Genomic DNA, 8,878 nt, shown 5'->3' with positions numbered 1-8,878 from the left:
AAGCAAGACTAAGATACTTGTCCAAAACAGAAACACTGCACCTCAACTAAGCATTAATGGCCAACCACTAGAAACTGTTGATCACTTTTGTTACCTTGGCTCCATCATATCCAACAACACTCTACTGGATAAAACATAAACAACAGGATAGCCAAGGCAATGGCCACCATGTCACGGTTGCAGAAAAGAGTCTGGGACAACATATTGCTGACTAGCAGTACTAAAGCCCTAGTCTACTGGACCTGTGTGTTGAGCATCTTGCTGTACGGAAGTGAAACATGGTCAACCTACTCATGGCAGGAAAAAAAGCTGAATGTCTTCCACCTCCGATGCCTAAGGTGGATCTTTAAAATAAGGTGGCAAGATAAGATAACCAATGAGGAAGTGCTACATAGAGCAGGATGCCAGGACATCCGCCCTGTTATCAGCAGCAGACGCCTTGGCTGGCTTGGCCACGTTGGTAGAATGCCAGTAGGTCGACTTCCACAGGACATCCTGTATGGCGATCTAATAGAAGGCAGGAGAGCCGCTGGTCGCCCACTTTTACGTTATACGGATGTATGCAAACGCGACATGAAGCTCTTCAAAATCGACACTGGCAACTGGGAAGAGGTGGCACTGGACAGATCCACATGGAGAGAGAGCATAAAGGAAGGGTCACAGATTGCAGATGTCATACACAACAGAAGCAGAAAGAAGGGTGAAAATGCAACGGCGCCTGGTGAGTATATATGCCCAACCTGCGATCGCAGCTGTGTATCAAGGATTGGCCTCTTTAGTCACACAAGAAGTTGCAAAGGGAAAAGATCGTCTCTCGAGACGTAAAATGCCACAGATCCAGACAAAAAATAATAAATCTGTGGATTAGAAATATTTTGGTCAATTGTTTTTGTTTAGCGCAGCTTTAGGCTTTTATCTTTCTCAATACGCTATGATCTTATTCCTTGTCTGAAAGTTTGAACCAATAGAGAAATAGGTGGAGCAGAATGAATGGGGTATCTGTTTTAATGTTACCATGATTTCTTTTTAAATGCGTTTACGAAAAAATAAATAAACGACCTGAATTCGAACTCGAAGGCTCAAGCCAACTCAAGCTAACATACTAACCACTGTGCCAGGGAAGTGATTATGAAATTAAAAGGTATTATCTGTTGTCCGTTTCCGACTTTAAAGCTTTCTCTCTACAAAGTATAAAGGAGACTAAATCAACTTATACATCACATCAGTCAGCTAAATGTTTTACCCTTGCTGGATAACAAAAATAATTAATTAACAATAGTTAATTAGCTAGTTTGTTAATTTTTAAAATTGATTTTAGTTTTGTCAGGTAAAGGAAATAACTGTACACAATGTCAACTTGATCTATGATAAGATGTGAGAGAAATAGAGGCTGAGAGAGCGGGTCATTAACATTTCATGGAAACAGATACACTAATTCACGAACTCACAAGGTTACAAAGATAGTTTATGTGGAAATCGGATATCCAAACAAGCTACGGAAACTAGTGTCTGCTTTTCATGAAAATATGCAGGGCACCGTACAAATTGACAGTTTCGCCTCTAGGCCATTCTCCATCAAGAGTGGAGTTAAACAAGGATGTGTTCTGGCTCCAACACTATTCGGCATCTTCTTTTCAGTTGTACGCACCAGCGCTTTTAAATCCCTGGAAGATATAGTATATATATCCACAGCGGATCCGAAGGAAAGCTATTTAACCTGGCACGCATTAAAGCCAAAACAAAGAGACGGCGTATCTTGATTAGGGAAGTGCTGTTTTCCGATGCTGCTGCACTCATATCTCATTCACAAGAAGGATTGCAGAGGCTTGTGAATGCTTTTGCTGCTGCTTGTCAAGAATTTAGCCCTACAATAAGCCTCCCCAAGGCCGAAATCCTGGCACAAGATGTCGCAGAAATACCATCGATACATATTGGAAATCACACACTTTCGGTGGTGCAGGAAATCACATATTTGGGTACAACAATAGTCAGCAACCTAGATTTAGACACTGAACTGATAAAAAGAATAGGAAAGGCTTCTGCGGCAATGGCAAAACTCTCCAAGCGCGACGCTTACTTTACATCTACTGGAGGGTTCATGTCACAACCATAAAGTTTTGAAGCGGGACAATATGTATATGCTCTCCTTCAGTCAATCTTTCCTGTCTTAGTAAAGTAATGATCTTTAGTTTTCAAAGTTTAGAAATAATGCAAAATCATTTCTCGGATATTCACGCAAATATATGAAACAAAGCCCTTTCCTGTTTGTTTCCATTGAGATATTGTTTCAAAAATCCTATATCGAAATAATTCATATTGATTTAAATAGATTGATCTCCTAAATCTTTCTAGACTATGTATCTAAAAATTGCAAAATAATAATTATGAGAGGAGAGTACTCTTATTTTTGATGTTCAATTACTAGATCTAGAACTAAAAATTAAATTATAGCCTATGTTACGTAGGTTAGGGTTGAAAAAAAAGACACTACCTCTTTTAACTACTTTACAATACAACACCTTGATCCAACTTTCTAAACAATTTTCACGACATTTTTTGTAGTGTTAAAAAATCTCCATGTCCAATCTTCAATAGAATATATGTCTATGATCTACCCCTAAACGCATGGGATGTCTATGGTTTACACCAGTGGTTCCGAAACTTTTTTTAATCTCGTAGACCCCTTGCCATGTTTTATGCTTTTCGGTAGACCCCCTGCCAGTGGCGTAGCAAGGTACCCGTGGGCCCGGGTTCAAGAACATCTTGGTGGGCCCCCCTCCAGCCAATAAGACAAATTTAGTGTGTGACAAAAATGAGCAATCTAAATGTAAAGACATTTTAATGTAAAGATCGTACCTTTTTTTTTAAAAATAAGTTATTCGAATGGATGGTTTTAAGGTCATACGATGTGAATGAGTGGATATTGCATCGTATGGTTTCAAAATCAACCACCGCAAGAAAACAAAGAAACAAACTTCGAATGGATGGTTTTGAGGTCATACGATGAGAATGTATGGGCATTGGCATCGTATTGGTTTCAAAATCAACCACCGCTGGAATCCGCTATGGGAATAATTTAAATAGGCACTCGCTGAACCTCCAAGAAAACTTTTAACATCTATATTTCATTTAGTATGAGGATCCAACCCAGGACTTGTGTGACAGGCTCGAGCTAAATGGGAGATGGCATAAACACGGCTTGGTGTTGGACCGAATTGATGTTGGAAATCAAGTGCCAGTGCTTCTTGTGACTGAATTAGTGACAATATATTCTTAAAAGCACGGGATAAAACTATATTATTAATTAATATCTATTCGTTTTAAGACACATTAGGAAGTAATAGGAAGTAACCACTGCCTGCTACACAAGCAAATATCACACCAGTACCGTTTGATCGTCTTAAGAGCTGAGCCGAAGGCTCTTCGAGCTCTAAGTTTGAAAAAAAACATGCTTGAGCATCAAACAGTAAAAAAAAAAAAAAAAACCTGTGTGAACACAGTTCTGTTTGGGAGAGATTCAAGTAAATGCCTATATAAAGCATTGTTGTTTCCGATGCCTTTGGCCTCTGTCGCATTCTTGGCTGGACATGGCCGAAGGCCGAGAGCACCGGGAGCCTCCACCATTTTCCTTCGTTATACCAAGCTAACCGTTGGGAACTCGCAATTTAATGTAACGGTCCCTTGAGGAACGGAGCATGGATTATCGACTTGACCATAAGGGCTCTCTTTCAACTCCGCACCGTGCAATGGGTGGACTCTCGTCTATCCGTGGTCACCCTCACAGGAGTTTTGTTTTGCTACCCGTTTAGCCTAACCACTTCCTCTAATGGTCGTTTCCACACGAGCGCCACGATGAGGCAGAGTAGCTCGCTCGCGTCACACCAGTATTGCTAGGACTATAGGACGTAACCACAGCCTGCTACACAAGTAAATATCACACTAGTAGGCCTACTCCGGGTTCAAGAACATCTTGATGGGCTCCTCTCCAGCCAATAAGCGGTTTTATGACGATATGAAACCAATTACGCTGGAGGATCCCTTATTTGACAAGGAAAGAATGAATCCCAATTTTAAATAATCAACGCTGTACAGTCTTTCTTTTTGTTAAACAGTAGTTACATGTAGACAAAATTAAGCTAGTAAAATAAGTATTAAAATTAAATTCTACAATTTTTCGTTTGAATAGCATGATACATATTTAAAGGATTAACTAAGGTACAAATCTTAGATTAGTTTAGTAAATAATTACATTAGTGGGATGTGAAAATTAAAGTCGCAACATGATTAAATTACATTTATTATCGTAGACCCCCGTAGACATCTCATAGACCCCCACTTTATTTTTTTCACTTTCGTAGACCCCTTGGAAGTCTTCGTAGTCCCCTGGGGGTCTATATAGACCACTTTGTGAATCACTGGTTTACACGCTTGCCCTACCTTTGTTTCGTCTCATTTTTAAATCTAAATTTTTAACTAACAACATTGAAACTGTTTTTTTCATTATAAAAGAGTTCTCCATCCTTTGTTTACATAGAAATCACAAGCGTTTAGCTTTATTTACTAATTTAGACATTTATTTTTTACTTTTTTTACGATGTAAAAAAACGTCATAATGACTACGCTAGTCCAAGACACACCCAAATGTTTGCTATTGAAGAAACTTAAAAATTATTCTATAATTTATCACAAATAAATTGTGACAATGATTTATGATTATGAAGATTTTGTTTTTGATAACATCAAATTATAAACATTACATAGATCTATGTCTATATATATCTAGGACTTGGTAAAGGTAGACTCTAGATTTTATATAGATCTAATTACTCAATATTAGTAACAATGATAGATTAGATCTAGGTAGTGAGGTACAGGTAGTGACAGTAGCCTCAATAGGTCTAATAATTTAGCATATGATGTATGTACTATGAGTATGATCACTTATTCACTATATTATATAAATGACTATGAGTCACTATGATCTTAAAAGATATCATTATGATGATAATAGTAATTTCTAGATCTATAATTATAATTTCTTAGTTATTGTGTAACTGTGCTGTTAAGACTTTGCATTTAAGTTTAAGCACTCATTTCATATATTTAAATAAGAGTATTTAGTATACTTTTTGATATTTTTGACATGATATTATTGTGTATATAATAGTGTTCCCCCCACTCTCATCAAACTTGTTGAGAAATGAAAGAATATATAATATATCAATAAGTAGATATATTGTAATGCAGAGTTTGTATTTAGTTATTGTTTCTGTTTGTTTTAAGGAGGTTAATATTATCCTGCGCATATTGCATGATGTTATGATCAAAGGCCAAGGTGTGGTGGAAATAGAGAAAATCTTTTGAGAGATACATAAAATTTACGATTTGTTAATTATGATCACGCCGCTCTGGGCTCAAAATTTATCATCAAAGTCCAAGTTGTGGTGAAAGTAGTGGAAATCTTTTGAAAGATGAGAACAATTAGAATACTTATGATCTTGCCGCTGATAACTTATCTCCTAAAGTCCATCTTTGACTTAATTTGTCAATCGTTCTTACTTAAATATGAGCATGTCATTTCAAACCCTGATATAACATTTTATTTATTCTAATAAATGCTGACTTTTATGAAATACGTAACACTGGCCAAGAAATTACAAATAATGTACAGCAATATGAATCAAAGAACTGTCTTTTGTACCTACTAGCATTAGCCTATCTTAATTATTTCAATTAACACGCAAAAACAATTTTTAATTGGCTCACTATCTATAGATTTTCATTTTTTAATATTTTTATTGACATTATGTTCTATTCTTATTAATTAATATCAATTCTTTTTGTCATTTCAATAAAAATAAAAGTATAAAATATTGTTAATTATTATTTATATCTAATGGATTAGAGGTTGAAATGAATAGATGATGAAATGACCAGGGTATGAAATGACCAGGGTATGAACTGACAGAGGGTGAAATGACCAGGGATGAAATGACCAGGATATGAAATGACAGGGGGTGAAGTGACCATGGATGAAATGACCAAGGTATGAACTGACAGAGGGTGAAGTGACCAAGGATGAAATGACAGGGGGTGAAGTGACCAGTGATGAAATGACCAGGGTATGAAATGACAGAGGGTGAAGTGACCATGGATGAAATGACCAGGGTATGTACTGACAGAGGGTGAAATGACCAAGGTATGAACTGACAGAGGGTGAAATGACCAAGGATGAAATGACACGGGGTGAAGTGACCAGTGATGAAGTGACCAAGGATGAAATGACAGGGGGTGAAGTGACCAAGGATGAAATGACATGGGGTGAAGTGACAGAGGGTGAAGTGACCATGGATGAAATGACCAGGGTATGAACTGACAGAGGGTGAAGTGACCATGGATAAAATGACCAAGGTATGAACTGACAGAGGGTGAAGTGACCATGGAAGAAATGACCAAGGTATGAACTGACAGAGGGTGAAGTGACCATGGATAAAATGACCAAGGTATGAACTGACATAGGGTGAAGTGACCATGGATGAAATGACCAAGGTATGAACTGACAGAGGGTGAAGTGACCATGGATGAAATGACCAAGGTATGAACTGACAGAGGGTGAAGTGACCATGGATGAAATGACCAAGGTATGAACTGACAGAGGGTGAAGTGACCAGGGATGAAATGAACGGGAACTGTAGAAGACACAGGGAAAAACTAAAAGCTGATCCAGAACAATGTGCTGCTTAAAAGGGGTAACAGATCTTTTGTGTGTTGCTGGCGTTATTAACTTAAATGTAGAAACTCATAACACACGAAAAAAAAGAGAGAAAGAGCTACTCTTTTAAGTACAGAAAAATGTAGACAAACAAAGAAAGCAAAACCTGAAACATGTGCTGCTGTTTTAGAGCAGAGAGAAAAAAAGTTTGAGAAAAGCTGCATACAGGGCCAAGTTAAGCCCACATGAAAAAGCCTGGATAAATAGAAAATGCAAAGATACAACAAAACAGCCAGCTAATAGTCCACTAAATGTCAACTCAGCAGAGGTTGGTAAATCATTTGTCACTGGATTACAGACTCCAGTGGCAAAAAGAATGGCTGTTTCAAGGGCTTTGTTGAAATTGCCTAGGGCACCAAAGAAAATATATGCTGCAATTGTTGAAGGTATCACACAAATATGCTTCCCAGGAAGAAGTAACACTCTCCACCGACATAGGCTTTCTGTGCCAAACTGAGAGAAACAAGCTTATCTTTCTAAACAACATAATGAAAAGAAAGTATTAAACACACACACATGGGGGGGGGGTAGAAAGAATCCATCCCCCCTCCCCCCAAACCTGGCTACACCCATGCATTCTGATTAAAAGATATTATGACATTAGTAGTTGAAAAGTATTGGAAATAACAAGGCCTAGCCATTGTAAACAATGCCACCATGACTTTTTGAAAAGTAGGTCAGAAATCTGGAACAACCCCATTATTTCTGTCTTGCCTTCATTCCTCTTGAAGTTATTCTCAACCATCCAATAGCTTACCCTTGCAATGGTACCAATGATTTTTGTTGCCAGATGTGACAGCTTTGATGGTACTGTGAGTCATTAGACTTATAGAAAACTGTTTTAGGCCTACATTATATCCATGTTTCTCAAATTTTTACTAATCACAACCATCTAGATCACAAAATTTTAGTTTGCTTTCTCTTATTCAGTTAGCAGGCCTGGAAGAAACAGCCTATGACAGGTAATGCCTCCAACAGGTTTGCAATTATCAGAACAAACAAACTAGCTGGAATGAAGTGATATGCTGAAAGCGCTCTACATGGGCGCAAAGCACTCTCAAATAAATTGCAGTATTCATGTTTTGATCTATACACCGCATACATATCTAGCATGCTAAGATACTATTTAGATTCCAGCCATTGATTTGTACTCCGGCTAGTCACAGCGGAAGTCTAGGGCAGGGATAGGGAGTGAGAGAGACCTAACATGAAGAGTTCATCAAAAGCTCCATCAGCCAGATTTGTTATGGGTATGGTTCCCGGGGTACCTTTTGTTTTCCTGCATTTCAGAGCTTGAGAATAGGAACGGGCCTATAATGAAGTATTAATAATGTTACTTTACTTAATTAATACTTATGTTGTGAACAAACTGAAAATACAACTAATTTTTACCTTTGAAAAAATTACCTTTGCTCTCCTTTCTTTAACACATAATATTTTAAAATAAGTAAACCAAAATATAATATAAAGACAAATATAAAAGAGAGAGAGAAAGAAAGAAATAAACCTAAATACATAAAATAAAATATATTATGACCAGGATCCGAATAATAAACTTGCATACTTGTGCATTCATTATTTAAAAGTTGCCTGCTTTTGCAAAAGTGCATTTATTTCCATTTTGGGCATCACTTATTGTGGACTACACTTTCCTAGTGGCACCACAGTTATTATTATTATTATTATATTCCATCATGTTAAAAAACATAGCTTTATCTATTTTTTTTTTATAATTGATTTTTAAAAAATATATATACTCACGTTTAATTTTTTTTCAGTTGCATCACTTTTTGTCAGAGTCCAAAGCCTTTCTGTTTCATTTGTAGAAACTGATCAAGTTGAGAATAATATTTCACTGAAATGTAGTTGGACTATTCAGGAAAATGAAGTACCCACAGAAGCTTTGTTGTTCAAAAACAGCACATTGTTTTATCAGTGTTTTCTTAGCAAATCAGATGTTAGTACTTGTTCAGCAAAGCCATATTCTCCAAGCCGATTCTCTTATTTATATCAGGAAGCAGAAAATATGATAAGGGTCAACATAAAGAATATGATAAATTCTGACATTGATTTTTATTCTTGCTATGTGAGTCAACAGAATGGAAC

General features: G+C 37.0%; 1 long non-coding RNA gene across 1 annotated transcript; it reads left to right on the top strand.

Moving 5' to 3' along the window:
- Positions 1 to 4,519: 4,519 nt before the first annotated feature.
- LOC106050975 (uncharacterized) lies at positions 4,520 to 8,650 on the top strand. Its single transcript, XR_001214783.2, has 2 exons — positions 4,520 to 4,795; positions 8,551 to 8,650. It is a non-coding gene; the product is annotated as an uncharacterized LOC106050975 (long non-coding RNA).
- Positions 8,651 to 8,878: the final 228 nt, after the last annotated feature.

Source organism: Biomphalaria glabrata, chromosome 11 (genome assembly GCF_947242115.1).
Source record: "Biomphalaria glabrata chromosome 11, xgBioGlab47.1, whole genome shotgun sequence".
Taxonomy (NCBI): Eukaryota; Metazoa; Mollusca; class Gastropoda; family Planorbidae; genus Biomphalaria; species Biomphalaria glabrata.
Note: the sequence above shows the minus strand (reverse complement) of the source record. Positions and strands in the feature narration are given on the sequence as shown.